This window comes from Felis catus, chromosome A2 (genome assembly GCF_018350175.1).
Source record: "Felis catus isolate Fca126 chromosome A2, F.catus_Fca126_mat1.0, whole genome shotgun sequence".
NCBI lineage: Eukaryota > Metazoa > Chordata > Mammalia > Carnivora > Felidae > Felis > Felis catus.
This window is the reverse complement of record NC_058369.1, coordinates 119,936,581-119,949,183: the sequence shown is the minus strand read 5'-3', so window position 1 is coordinate 119,949,183 and position 12,603 is coordinate 119,936,581. Positions and strand designations below refer to the sequence as shown.

The following is a 12,603-nucleotide window of genomic DNA, read 5'->3' as shown; positions in this document are numbered from 1 at the left end:
TGGGATCAAATAATTATTTGAGAAAATGTCCAGTTAATTTATTGCCTCATGAAAAACTTTGGACAACTTCTCTTCACAGTTTTCGCAGTTTTCAGTCTTGCTTTGGCTTCAACAGGACTAAGGCTTTTCCAAGGGTTCATTTGCTTCTGCCGCTTATTCTCCACTCTAAAAGTCATGATTCCGTGTTTGCAGCAAAATAACCATTTCCATAGCAACCAACCGGGATGTGTCAAAAAGAGGATTATGACTTCAGGAAAGGAATAAACAACAGGAGCAGATGAATAATGAAAATAATAAGGATTCGCGTTCTCAAAAAGAATAGGAGAAATATGAGGATGAGAAAGTGCCGTGAGCCTTTCAGAACTGTTTCTGTCTTGAAGCCACCAACCACTGCAGCTCGGTTTTCCAGGAGACCTCAGTTACTCAAAGAGGTGGTTACTCCTGTACAATAGACCACCACCTGCATAAAAGAGCTGGGGGTGAAGGGAAGCCTGATAAAGTCTCCATAACACTTTAATCTATTGTGTGTTGAAAAGAACATGGGGGGCTCCTGGGGGGCTCAGTCAGCTGGTGTTTGGCTCTTGGTTTGGGCTCAGGTCGTGATCTCAACGTTGGTGGGATTGAGCCCCACATCAGGCTCTGCACCAACAGCGAGGAGCCTGCTTGAGATTCTCTCTCTCTCTCTCTCTCTCTCTCTCTCTCTCTCTCTCTCTCCCCCTCCCCCTTCACATGCGCAGGCACGTGCAGGCGGGCACCCACTCTCTCTCGAAATAAATAAGCATTAGAAACGAGGGGCGCCTGGTGGCTCAGTTGGTTCAGTGTCTGACTTTGGCTCAGGTCCCTGTCTCATGGTTCGTGAGTTCGAGGCCCACGTCGGGCTCTGTGCTGACAGCTCAGAGCCTGGAACCTGCTTTGGATTCTGTGTGTCTCTCTCTGCCCCTCCCCTGCTTATGCTCTCCTCTCTCTCTCTCTCTCTCTCTCTCAAAAATAAACATTACAAAAAAAAAAGAAAGAAAAAATATAGGTATATGTACTCTACAGGACCAGAGCTGAACTACTTTATTTTTTTAGTTTATTTTGCTAGAAATTCATGGGGAGTAGGACAGAAGAGAGTAAGCCATTTGAAGACTTTGTTTCAATGAAGCAGGGATTAATTTGGTCAGCACTTTTCCTATGAAAAAGCACTCTAGGGGCTTCTGGCCGGCTCAGTTGGTGGAGAATGAGACTCTTAATCCTGGGGTTGTGAGTTCGAGCCCCCATGTTGGGTGTAGAGATGGGTTAAAAATAAAATCTTAAAAAAAAAAAGGCGCATTCTAGATATATCCAAAATCCAAAACAGTATCAAGGGGGTGTACTTGTATTGCCTGTATTTTAGAACTAGTGTTATATAGTCAAGTGATTAGTAACCTGACATATGGTCAACCCTAAATGTACAGCACCTCAGCATACAGCAGTTTGCATGCTGTATAATTTACCCTGACAGGTTTACACTAGGTATATCTGTATTGCCCGTTACTTCAGATCACCAGCCGACATGCAGCCAGTCAATTCTGAGGAAGGATAAGCCGACCAGAAGACCAGGGGATATTTTTGAAATATTTTTCATTGGGGTATAATTTACATACAGTAAAATGCACACACCTGAAAACATAGAAAATGGAATCGTGCAGTAATATAGTCTTTGGTGTCTAGCTTCTTTTGCTCGTAAATTTTTTAGGGTTTGTGCTATTTATTTAAGTAATCTCTACACCCAACATGGGGCTCAAACTCATGACCCCAAGATCAAGAGTCGCATGGTCTTCCCGCTGAGTCAGCCGGGCACCCCTAAAGGGGTAAGTTTTTGAAATTCATCCATGTAGCTGCATATATCAGTCATTCCTTCCTCTTCCTCACTGAATGGTATTCCATTGTATGAGTAGGTCATTCAAAGCGATGCATGCCGATTGGCCACTCATCACCGAATAGTATTCTATTGTATGACTAGGTCATTTTAATTTATGCATGCCGATGGACCACTTGTGATCAGTCTGAAAATATAAATTGTAAAACACAAGCCAGCCTGTTTATATGACCTATACTTCTTCTCCAAGCGAATTATCAATATTTTGCATTTCTAAGCATTAAAAGGATGTTTAAACTCGGTCATTTGGACTGATAGAAAAAGGCAAAATGAGAGAATTTTTTTTAAGGAATGAATTCCGTAACTTCCATATTTATACTCAAACTACTAGCTACCCTCAGTGCAAGGCAGAGATTTTCTTTCGGGCCTACTTTAATGAATCCGCGGGGATTTTAATTAGCACCTCAATGACTGCGGGGCTACCACGGGGTGAATTTCGGGGAGGGGAGGGCAGGGCTGGCAAACTTTGGCAGTCCACCTCCCTTGCCCTATTCTTCCTTCTCCGGGCTCTTTACCTCATGCCCACCCCCGGGATGACTAGCCCAACTCCAGTCTCGCGTGGCCTTGATCACAGCTGGCTATACCAGATGGAAATGCTTCTAATAAGTTAATTCTAGGGGTTAGATAATGAGGGCTTAAGGGGGTTTTCCCTGCCAGAGGTAATTTCCATTTTTAAAAGGGAACTCTTGGGGCGCCTGGGTGGCGCAGTCGGTTAAGCGTCCGACTTCAGCCAGGTCACGATCTCGCGGTCCGGGAGTTCGAGCCCCGCGTCGGGCTCTGGGCTGATGGCTCGGAGCCTGGAGCCTGTTTCCGATTCTGTGTCTGCCTCTCTCTCTGCCCCTCCCCAATTCATGCTCTGTCTCTCTCTGTCGCAAAAATAAATAAACGTTGAAAAAAAAAATTAAAAAAAAAAAAAAAAGGGAACTCTTGGGAAGCAGTGCCCAGCATGTGGAAGGTAATCAATAAATGTTATCTCTATTCCCTTGAAGAACCAAAGTTATGAGACATTAAGATTAGACAGGGGGTAAGAAAGATCTTTCCAGAACCACATGTCATAGCACCTTTGTACTCTACTGACAATGTTGTCTTGGACCTGCTAGCAGCCATCTTGCTGTTGCGTGAAGACAAGTGGACAAAGACACAGAGAGGGAGAAATCATCTGACACCTGGGGTCAAACACTTCTTGGACTTCTTTTACTAATGCCCCAGTGATAGCTATGTGAGGTCCCTCGCAAATGGGGAAGAGCAGCATTATGAAATACCTAGGCTGCTTCTCTCCCTAGTATTCCATTCCGGTCCTTCCTCCCATGCCAACAGCAGAGAGGCTGTGTGCACGGTGTGTGTACGTGTGTGTGTATCTGTGTGCGTCTGTGCGTGTGGGCGTGTGTACCCTCAGATACGGCTGCCGAATGCAGATAGAAAAGATACATTGACTTTCAAAAGAAACTTTTGAAGCCAGACTTGGTAGCGTGAGATAAAGAATTTCTGAGTTTCGAAAGCCTGGAGTAGCAGAATCAAAGCAGGTTCCTTAAAGTTTATACTGGTATCAATAGGTTTGAAAAAGATCGCTTCCCAAAGGAGATACCTTTCAAACTGATGGAGGAGGCGGAAGAAAGCTATTTAGACACCGATGGGTGTTCCAAAGAAGGAACCAGACGGCTGAACTCCCTGAAAAGGCTGTGAGATCTGCGAGCTGCCAATGGCTGCGTCACACTCCGTAGTTGGGACTCACAGCAGAGGCAAGTACACTTGCCTCTAAGATGCAGTATACTAAGTACTCTAAGTACACTACCTAAGTACACTACCAGGTAAGCTACCCAAAACGTACTGTACCAGAAAGGCTCAGACACCAAATTAACATGTGCAAATCACATCATTTATTAAATCAATTTAAAATACCCAGCAAGAAACCAAGGGAAAGGGATGGGATGGTCTAACATATTTAGGAAAGGTGGTGAGCAAGGTGGAGGGAACGATCTTACCATCTGAAGCACGGATTATGCAATGTTCATGGGCACCCCTCTCCCTACCCCAACCACCTTCTCTGCTGATGGTGTGGCTACAGGGACCAAAGACGAGGTTTGAGCAGAGAGGCCCGAGAGACTGAGATGCCTGGGACCAACACAGACACTTGTTTTATAGGATAGACAGAGGGGTATGTAGTCCTGGCCAGAGCAGTGACTCATCGATTAGCCCGATGAGCAGCAGTGGATTTTATCTGGCAGAGGATATTTGGGGCCAGAAGGGGTGCCACGGCTCTGTTTCTTCTCCACAGTGACACCAAACCTCTCATCACTGGCATACAGGATCCTTCACGAGCTGACACAAATTGTATTTTTTTTTAACAGCTTTAGTGAGATGTAATACACATACCATACAATTCACCCACGTAAGTACAGTTCAGTCACTTTTACTACAGTCACAGAGTTGTGTATACGTTACCACAATCAATCACAGACTTGTGAAGGAGACACTGCATCCCTTAGCCATCACCCCCAATTTTTGTAAACACCACCCGGGACCTAAGCCACCATGAGTCTCTTTTCTGCCTCTACAGATTTACCTACTACTCTAGACGTTTCGTGTAAGTGGAATCATGCAGCAGGTGGTCCTTTGTAACTGGCTTCTTTCACTTAGCATGATGTTTTCAAGGTACATCTAAGTTGTTGCACGTGTCAGCACTTTATTTCTTTTTATCGCTGAATAATATTCTGTTGTAAGGATGCACCACATGTCGTTTATCCATTCAGCAGTTGATGGACGTTTGGGTTGTTTTTGTGTTGGGGCGATTACACAGAATGCTGCTGTGACCGTGTACACATTTTTGTGTGAATATGTGTTTTCATTTCTCTTGGGCAATTCCTAGGAGGGGAATTGCTGGGTCATAGAGAAATTCTATGCTTAACTCTTTGAGGACCTGCCAGACTGTTTTCCAAGGCAGCTGTACAATTTTACATTCCTTAATAGCAGTGTATGCCGTTTCCAGTTTCTCCATCTTCTCACAAACCCTTGTCTTTTTCAGGATAGCACTTCTAATGTCAGGTGGTTTCTTATTGTAGTTGTGGTTTGCATTTCCCTAATGGATTAACGATGGTGAGCAGTTTTTGTGTTTTGATCGTTCATATAACTTCTTTGGAGAAATGTCTACTCAGATCCTTGGCCCACCTTTTAATTGGGTTGTTTGTCTTTTCAATAGTGAGCTGCAAGAGTTCGATATGTATAGTTTTGTTACTCTTCCTTTAGCAGGTTATTATCTGCAAGAAAAAAAAAATTTCCTTTTCCTTAGGAATCACTTTCAGAATGGTGTCCTTTAATGCACAAAATTTTGGGTTTTAATGAAGTCCAGGTTAAACTGTGTCTTATTGGTCTTTGTATCCCTAGCACTTAACACAGTGCCTGGCATGCAGTAGGTATCAATTTGTATTTGCTGAATGAATGAAAAACTGTAATCAATTCAGTTAATAGGCTATAGCTAAGAGTCTATCACATAATAAAACGAAGGTGGGATATATTATTAAATTTTTTTTTCAACGTTTATTTATTTTTGGGACAGAGAGAGACAGAGCATGAATGGGGGAGGGCCAGAGAGAGAGGGAGACACAGAATCGGAAGCAGGCTCCAGGCTCTGAGCCATCAGCCCAGAGCCCGACGCGGGGCTCAAACTCACGGACCGCGAGATCGTGACCTGGCTGAAGTTGGACGCTTAACCGACTGCGCCACCCAGGCGCCCCAGGAAGGTGGGATATATTAGAACAAAGAGTGCTGGTTATCTTCTGATATTCATACTCCTCTTCTTGGTAACAGAATCTTAATTCACATCAGGGCACACTGTCATCCAGCGAAAAGACCACACTTCCCACTCTCCCTTGCAGCAGTTGGTCATGTGACTAAGTTCTGACCAATGAGATGAAAGAGAAAATATTATGCAGAACAGCTAAACAATCTTCCCAGCGGGAAGGGACCACATCCTTTTTAGCCTTTCTTTCATCCCGATGCCTGGAACTAGGATGTGATATCTGGAGCCTCTAACAGCCACTTTGCACAATGAGGAAGAAGCAGCAGAAAGCTGAAAGGTCCCCTCACTTAAGACCAAGCAGCTTATACCATCCTTTGACACGAAAAGCGAATATACTTCTAATTTTTCAGCCACTATTTTTAGAATTTCAAATACTCTGAAACGAATGTAATCCTCACGGATTTATGAGAGCCCGCACGCTTTCCACCACACCACAAGATTCAAGGCACACAAATGCCTTTGTCAGTACGGCTGAATTTAGCACACTCTTCTTGTCACCTGTTAATGTTCCTTCGGGCATCCCCCAGACTGTGGTCAACGCCAAAGTTTCTCAGTCTTTTGGAGAGCACTGATTTATTGAAAGAGAGTGGGATGTGGAATCAGAGAGTCTGAGAGTCAGTCCTGGTCTGTCTCCCAGTAAACCTTGCTGAGCCTCAATTTCTTTGCTCATCTGGGATCTCTTTAAAGAGCTCAGGTCAGAAAGGAGCTAATTTGAGACATCATTGGTTGTTTCATGGAATCCACAAGAGACATGAGACAACTATGATTTATTAGAACGTGAGCAGGATTATAAATTCCGTGAGGGCAGCTGCTGTCTTTATTGTCTAGAAACTGTAAACATTAAAGCATTCAGAGGCTGAATGAATGAATAAAGCATGTAAGTTCCATGGCCCCGCACCTCAGAATCAATACTCCCCTGAATGTAACCAAGCCTAAGTACAGACCATTATAGTGAAGTGACCAGTCAGATCTATCTTAGGATCTCCTTAAGCCAGTGACAGGACCACCTCCAAAACCCCTCCCCTCTAGTTATTTGGGGTCCTTGAGCTCTACAATCTAAAAAAAAAAGGCCATTATAGTCAAACATCAAGAATAAATGGCAGGCAGGGGCGCCTGGGTGGCGCAGTCGGTTAAGCATCCAACTTCAGCCAGGTCACGATCTCGCGGTCCGTGAGTTCGAGCCCCGCGTCAGGCTCTGGGCTGATGGCTCGGAGCCTGGAGCCTGTTTCCGATTCTGTGTCTCCCTCTCTCTGTGCCCCTCGCCCGTTCACGCTCTGTCTCTCTCTGTCCCAAAAATAAATAAACGTTGAAAAAAAAAAAAGAATAAATGGCAGGCAATGGATGCAAGTGACAGTCACAATATAGGAAAATAGAAGCAACCTGCATAAAATCTATCTAAATCCCGATTGCTCAGGGAAGATCAAAATTCCCGCTCCCCCCCCTCCGCCCCCGCCCCCACCCGCCTCTTTTGCTGCTTCTCGGGGAGAGCACAATGGGGTCGGGGTTGTAAATTCTGAGCCCAGGTCCTGCTTTACCTGCTTGGTTAAGGAAAAGAACTCCTCTCACCCCCAGAGCTCTCAGGAGCTAATTACTGAAAATTGCTGTGAGACACTTGGCAAAATATAACATCCCTATAGTGATTCTAGCAGCTGCCTCAGGAGAGAAGCCGCGTTCTCTCTCCTGACTATTGTTACATTTTTCAAGGATTAGCTGAAGCTCCATGCAAGTCCTCGTGGAAATTCCCTCCGAAGTCAGTGAACAAAAAAGAAACTAGCTTCTCTGACTTCGGATACTCATTTCAAGAAATAGGTACAGGCCGGGGCGCCTGGGTGGCGCAGTCGGTTAAGCGTCCGACTTCAGCCAGGTCACGATCTCGCGGTCCGTGAGTTCGAGCCCCGCGTCAGGCTCTGGGCTGATGGCTCGGAGCCTGGAGCCTGTTTCCGATTCTGTGTCTCCCTTTCTCTCTCTGCCCCTCCCCCGTTCATGCTCTGTCTCTCTCTGTCCCAAAAATAAAATAAACGTTGAAAAAAAAATTAAAAAAAAAAAAAAAAAAAAGAAATAGGTACAGGCCTCAAGCCCCCCGCATATCAAAGAACAGCGTCGCTGTTCTTTAAAAATTCCAGGAAACAGATTTTGCAGAGGAGGCAAATCCAACATGTGTGAAAAGACTTGAAGCCAAAAGCATGAGAAGATAGGGAAAGAAGGAAAGACTATGGCACTCCTTCCCCTGGCAAGGCATTGTCTTTCTTTCTTCCTTCCTTCCTTTCTCTCTCTCTTTTTTAAATTTTTCTTAATGTTTATTTATTTACTTATTAAAAAAAATTTTTTTGTATGTTTATTTATTCTTGAGAGAGACAGAGGGTGAGTGGGTTGGGGCAGAGAGAGAGGGAGACACAGAATCTGAAGCAGGCTCCAGGCTCCGAGCTGTCAGCACAGAGCCCCACGCGGGGCTTGAACTCATGAGCTGTGAGATGGTGACCTGAGCCAAAGTCGGACGCTGAACCGACTGAGCCACCCAGGTGCCCCAATGTTTATTTATTTTTGAGAGAGAGAGAGAGCGCAGAGGAGGGGCAGAGAGAGAGCGAGATAGGATCCGAAGCAGGCTCCAGGCCCTGACCTGTCAGCACGGAGGCGGGACTCGAACCCAGGAACCGCGACTCAAGACCTGAGTCGAAATTGGACGTTTAGGCTTAACCGACTGAGCCACCCAGGCGCCCTAGGGCATTTTCTAACCTAGCCAGGGTGCTTGCTCATCCTGGCGGCCTCAGGGGAAACTCTCATCCTCAGCATGAGAATTCACCAATCCCACCCATCAATTACTTTGCTTTCCTGGTCTTCTGCCGATCTCCATTACGGTAGCAACAAGCAAAGTAACGAAGTGCTGACACACGCCCCAACACGGATGAACCTTGAAAACATCACGCCATGTGGATGAAACCAGTACAAGCCACATATTGTGTGATTCCGTTTATATACATAGACTAATCTATAGAAATAGGAAGTCGCTTTGTGATTACTCAAGGCTGAGGTGAGGGGGAGGAGACGAGGGACCACGGCCAAAGGACATGAAATAATGAAGTAATGAAGGACATGAAGCAAATAAAAATAATCTAAGACTGACTACGGTGATGGTTGCCCAACTCGGAATATCCACGAGGCACCGAACTGTACCCTTTAGATGAACGAGTTGTGCGTGTGAATTATGTATCTCAATAAAACTGTTACCAAAAAAAAAAAAAAAAAAAAAAAGCAAACAAAAAAAACCCCACCAGCACAACAAATCCTTTATGGCTAATTGCTTTATGCTTTAGGCAAAAATGTATGTAATTCTTGTTACAACTCCATTCCAGAAAGGACACTCTGGGCACTAGCTGGGCAAATGAATATATTTAACCCATGCATGTTAATAGAGAATTGCCCGGCGGGTACCCCCGGAGGACACGAGGTTTTTAGCTGTTGGTAAGAGTGTGCAATAATAATTACTTTTTAAAAGGCTTCACAGTCAAAGAAATTTGGGGATGACGGAGTTAAACAAAATTAAACAGGATCTTTACTGTTGAAGTGCTCAGAGTTTTAATAGGCAGACAGGCATTGTGAATCTCTAAGAAGGAAACAAGAGTGTGCATGGCTTACCAGGCTGGTTTAATCTTGAGACCTTTCGTCACAGAGCATCGCACAGAGTCAATCTTCTATGACATTATGCTGGTACGTGCTGGAATCAGTCTCTAATCTCGGCAGGAAACTCTGGAAACAAATGTTATCATGCAGAAATTAATATAGGCCTTCACACAGCTGAAATATTTTCAATCACATGTCTGCATCAGTTTCTTAGAATTCGATCGCAAGCATTGTTTCTGCTTTCTAAATTGTTTTCGTTCCCCCTTCAATATTTATGAACACAGCCAGCGTGGTTTAGAGTGAAAATTCACTTCTTTGCTCCATCAGCAACCCTCTGGGATAGCTGCACTCGCTTCTGTGAAATGGAATTTGTCTTCTTTTCCTCCTGAAATAGAAAGGCACTCTGAGAACATATAAAATTCCTCAGTAATCCTTCTGTCCCTGAACCATAGATCAAATCATTCTCTCAGAATTCCACTTACAGCATTTCTCAGCAAAGATGTATTGGCAGGCTAACTGGGAGAGGTTTCAGATTACTCAGACTTTATTAATTTTACAAAATATGCTTTGAAGTACTAGGAGAATAATTAAAAGTAAACGGCACATTTGAAATTAGGGAGCAAATGTTGGGGGGGGGGCGGGGATGGCTCTTTCCTTTCTCCCCTGTTGTTCTCCACTTACAGAGCTACAGAAAACCCGGCAATCCACGTTGCATCCTTCCCCACTCACCGCTTGGGTTCCACTGCCCAGACTTAGTTAGCAATCACAACTCAAGAGGGAAGGGAAGGACACTAACAATTGCTGAGCATAATGTCTGGAGAGACAGAAATGAGAAGAAAGAGCCTTCTAGGCTAAGGGATGTACAAGATGGGGAAACTAGGTGAGTGTGGCATCTATCGGTAGCTCTCTTTGGCAGCTAAAAACAAGCAGCATTTGCATGTACAAAGCTTTTCCAGTGTACAAAGCACGGTCTTGTGCAGTATCTTACTTAACTCTCAAATCAGCCATAAGAGATCCTCTCTCCCCGGTTTTACAGGTGAGGAAACTGAGGCCCAGAGACATTACGAAGCCAACCCGAGATTCTCAGAATATTCTGATACAGCCATTTAACTCTGAGGTTTCTGGATTCAAAATGTCTGACGACTTTTTCCACCCATAGTCAACTGGGAGAGGTTAGAAAGGCTTGCTGGGGAGAGACTGTGAAGGTCCCTGGACAATAGATACGTTTATGCTTTACCCTGCAGGCAGTATGATTGTTACTTACTATCTTAGTCAGATCCTTCCAGATTCACACTCTGCTTAGGCAAATAGATGAGCCATCTCTGCTTCTAAAAAAAAGTTCTTGAGTATGTCTAACCCTCAAAATAAGACCAAATAATCACATTAAACATCAAATATCTTACTTGCTGTTTTTTTAGCCAGTTTTACAGATGTTCACTGTGCAGTTAGACCAGGATCTTTTCACAAGAGGTCAATGTCAGTCATTCACAAAGGATACAAATAAACCAATTTCTTAATTCGATGTCTGTACCTATAGCCTTTACACTGGAACAGAAAACAATATGGCGGAAAGTTCTAAGTCCAATTTTATGTACTCATTTATTAATGTCTCCAACACACATTAATTCAGCACCTACTATGTGTGAGGCATCACGCCAGGAGCTGAACTCAATGAGTGAAATGGCAGGTCCTTATCTTTATAGAGTTTACAGCTAGATACTAAGCATCCAGGCAAATACAGTGCAAAAGGATAAAGGATACAATACAAGGATACAAAGAGAATACAGAGGCATACAGGAGCACATAACCTAGACCTAGGGTTGGGGAGGTTTCCTGGGGAGGTGGTGTGGAGGCTGAAGGAGCTGTGGACTACCATATGGATTCTAATCCTGGCTTTGGGTTGGACTCACCTAGGGAGTTTTTAAAACTAGCGCTATCCAGACCCCACCCCAGCTCGGTTTGATCTGCATCTCTACAAGTAAGGGTCAGCAAATTATGTTTATAAACCTCCCAAGGTGACTCTGACGCACAACCAGGTTTGAGAATTGCTGACTTAGTTGCTAAAAAGTTTTTCAGAGCGGAAACTTCATCAAGTACATGAACCCTCTCTAAATTCAGATTTCAGGGGCGCCTGGGTGGTGCAGTCGGTTAAGCGTCCGACTTCAGCCAGGTCACGATCTCGCGGTCCGTGAGTTCGAGCCCCGCGTCGGGCTCTGTGCTGACTGCTCAGAGCCTGGAGCCTGTTTCAGATTCTGTGTCTCCCTCTCTCTCTGCCCCTCCCCCTTTCATGCTCTGTCTCTCTCTGTCCCAAAAATAAATAAAAAAACGTTGAAAAAAAATTAAAAAAAAATTCAGATTTCAGTCCTGTGTAAATTTGGAAGTAAATCATCTAAAAATGATTTTTTAGTCACTATAATCTGGCTGTTAGCTTAATTATCTTGGAGTTCAAAAATATGTATGGCTTTAGGGAGATAATAAATCTCCTTTACAAAAAAAAAAGATGAATCTGAATAGTCTGAATATTGCTGGCTTTTCTTAACAGTTGGGAGAAAACTATCCCTGTGTGTACCAGTATTTTCTTTTTTCTTTTCTTCCTTTCCACCTTCCTTCCTTCCTTCTTCCTTCCTTCTCTCCTTCCTTCTTTCCCTCCTTCCCCTCCTTAATGTTAATTTAAAAAGCTATTAGGTGGGTCCAAGGAAGGACAGCCGGAAAGTAGTTGACTAGATGCTGGTACAGCAGGTTAGAGGATTATTTTCATAAAGATGAATTGAGCAAAGAGGTAGATCTATTGATGATTATGGAGCCAGATTTCTTGCTACCAGAAAAGGGAATTATAAATATAAGATGGAAGAAGAGGGTTGCCCAACTGTCTCAGCTGGTGGGATGTGTGACTCCAGATCTAGGGGTTGTGAATTCAAGCCCCATGTTAGGCATAGAGATTACTTAAAAATAAAATCTTAAAAAAAAAAAAAAAAAAAGATGGGGCGCCTGGGTGGCTCAGTCGGTTGGGCAGCGGACTTCGGCTCAGGTCATGATCTCGCGGTCCGTGAGTTCGAGCCCCGTGTCGGGCTCTGTGCTGACAGCTCAGAGCCTGGAGCCTGTTTCAGATTCTGTGTCTCCCTCTCTCTCTGCCCCTTCCCCGTTCATGCTCTGTCTCTCTCTGTCTCAAAAATAAATAAAACGTTCAAAAAAAAAAAGATAGAAGAAGGATAATGAACACTATGGTATTGAGTTTGAACTCGAGTGGAGGTACTATTGTGAACTCATCGTTTATATACATAGAAATGGA

At 44.1% G+C, this 12,603-nt stretch overlaps 1 long non-coding RNA gene across 1 annotated transcript; it reads right to left on the bottom strand.

Moving 5' to 3' along the window:
* Window positions 1-3,754: 3,754 nt before the first annotated feature.
* Window positions 3,755-9,881, bottom strand: LOC109497791. Its single transcript, XR_002740531.2, has 2 exons — window positions 9,330-9,881; window positions 3,755-5,154 (listed from the first exon to the last, which is right to left on the bottom strand). It is a non-coding gene; the product is annotated as an uncharacterized LOC109497791 (long non-coding RNA).
* Between the last annotated feature and the right edge of the window lie 2,722 nt (window positions 9,882-12,603).